The following is a 2,685-nucleotide window of genomic DNA, read 5'->3' as shown; positions in this document are numbered from 1 at the left end:
AAGCGTGGATCAGATCTAAGAGGAATCAGAGACCCAGTAAATAATCAGACCATGGATGGAGTTCAGATTCCCACTAGGCTTACATTATGGCCTTTTACAACCTGTTAAAACATCTTCACTCCAAAAACCCCATCTGAGAGGAAAAAAAGATAACCACAAAGCAAAACAGAGAAACGCCTACATTAGCATTTTTTTTCCTGCCCTTTCAGCTGCCTAATGTGGTCCCTTGAATCCCGGGCACTAGCAGGCAAGAATATGCCTATTTTTGTGATAGTATGGATTTTTCTTTAAATGGAAAAACTTCAATTATCTAAGCTGTTGCCAAACAGAACCACTTTCAAGGGGATCATTTTAGAGCATGAAGCTTTGAGAATGTGCACAGTAGAAAAATAATTTGCTATTCCTTGTGGTACTGCTGCTTGGGCTAAATTGACAAAAAGTTCATTTAGAGGGTAATGCATCTATTTCTGGTCTCTGCCTCCTCAAAGGAAGGCTGTTCTAGTCTGGGTGAATGATTTCCTAGCTTGGCGTTTCCCCAAAATGCTTGGGAGCTTTGTTACATGATCATGGAGTTACTGACAAGCACCTTATGGGGGCAGCACGTCCTCTCTGTTTTTCAAATCTCCTTCATTAGACCCAGGTCCACTTCCACATTGAATCAAAAAAAAAAAAAAAAGAAAAAAGCTGTGTACACGCTTCAAACAGCATTATTCTGGTTATGCTATGCTAATTAACGAGGGGCTCAAAGCAAGTTGGTGATATCCCACCTTTCTGGCTGGTGCTGTAGGAAATAATGCTGCCCTGCTTCACAGGGTGGGAAAAAACAGCTGAGCAGACCCACAGAATCAGGACGATTGGGCAAGTCCCCTAAGACCATTGAGTCCAACCATTCCATACCGAGCCCACTACTAACCCATGTCCCCAGATACCACACCTACACTTCTGTTAAACCCCTCCGGGGATGGAGACTCTGCCACTGCCCTTGGCAGCCTGTTCTAATGCCTGACTGCCCTTTCAGTGAAGAATTTTTCCCTTATATACTGTGTAAAACCTTCCCTGGTGCAACTTAAGGCCATTTGCTCTTGTCCTGTCCCTTGTCCCCTGGGAGCAGAGCCCACCTTCAGCTGACCTCACTCTCCTGTCAGGGAGTTGTAGAGAGTGACAAAGTCCCCCCAAACTTCCTTTCCTCCACACTGAGCCCCACCAGCTCCCTCAGCCACTTCTGGCACTCCAGCCCCTTCCCCAGCTGCATTCCCTTCTGTGGACATACTTCTGTCCCCAATGCCCTTCTTGTCACAAAGGGCTCAAAACTGAAGCCAGGATTCATGTAAGGTGCTCAGGATGCCCATGGCTGGCAGTCAAGGAAGGGATAAATCACTGCAGGGGGCCTGCATCCAACTGCCATGCCTTTTCCATAAACTGAGTCATGTTCCCTTTTGCTCTGTTTGCCAGAGGGAGAGCTCTGATTTGAGGCAAAGAGGACAAAACAGGACAGTAACTATGTATAAACACATGAGGAAAAACTGGTGGAAGTGGAAAGTCCCCTCTTCCAGCCCGTAATGAGGGACAGATTTATCAGGGTTCTTGCAGGAATAATGAGGAATGTTAGGAGGACAGGGAGATCTTAAAGAACCACAGAAGTGCAAATATACTTCAACTTCATATATCAAGTTTGGCTTTCACCTTGGAGAACAGCATTGTGAGGCTATGAAACTCAGCCAGCACTGATAGATTTCTTCCATGGTTCACAGGACAGACCCAGCCCAAAAACAAGTTAAAACCTCTCTTGTTCCTAGAAAAGCCCACATGAACTTTATTCAATAGCTCACTGTGAGCTATTTCTGCAGCACTTTGCAGTAGTAGAAGTCTGGGGGCTCTGACAAGAACAATCAAAGAGTGGTTTGAATTGGAAGTGACCTTAAAGCTCATCTCATTCCAACTCCCCTGCCATGGGGCAGGGACATCTTCCACTAAACCATGGTGCTGGCCTGGAACACTTCAAGGATGAGGCAGCAAGAGCTTCTTTGGGCAGCCTGTGCCAGGGTCTCACCACCCTCACAAGGAAGAATTTCTTCCCAATATCCAATCTAAATCTCTTTTTTAGGTTTATTGCCTATTTATAGAAGTTATTATTTGGCCCTTGTCCTATCACTAAGCACTCTGTATAGAAAGTCAATCTTTTTTATGAAGCTCCCTTTTAAGTACTGGAAGGGGCTGGAAGGATTTCTTCACCTGAGGACCAGGGATGCAATCCAGCATTTTCTGTTCTAGGCAGCAACAAAACCCAAAGAAATCTGCTGTAAGGGGCAGTAGGGCATGTGCTTTCTGTATCTGCTTAGTGGAGATCCACAGATGGAGGCTGCCTCAGCTCCTTGTACACTCCCAAGCAAAACTCCAACTTTAAACCACAAAGATTTGCTTGAAGTATTCTGGCTGCCCCATGCAGGGAGCATGCAGATGGTAGGACAGAATTACTAAGCTTGGAAAAGACTTTTAAAGATCAAGTCCAATCCTTAGCCTAACTCTTCCAGGTCTACCACTACGCACTTCCAGAGATGGTGATTTTGGTGTGAGTCTGCTTTTGTAGAGACAAACCATTTTTCCCTGTAGGAGAAAAGGCACAACTGCAATGATACAAATTACTGCCACAAACCCTGCAACACTGAAGGGACCAAAGCAGCCCAC

Source organism: Melospiza georgiana, chromosome 2 (assembly GCF_028018845.1).
Source record: "Melospiza georgiana isolate bMelGeo1 chromosome 2, bMelGeo1.pri, whole genome shotgun sequence".
Classification (NCBI taxonomy): Eukaryota; Metazoa; Chordata; class Aves; order Passeriformes; family Passerellidae; genus Melospiza; species Melospiza georgiana.
This window is presented reverse-complemented; position numbering follows the sequence as displayed.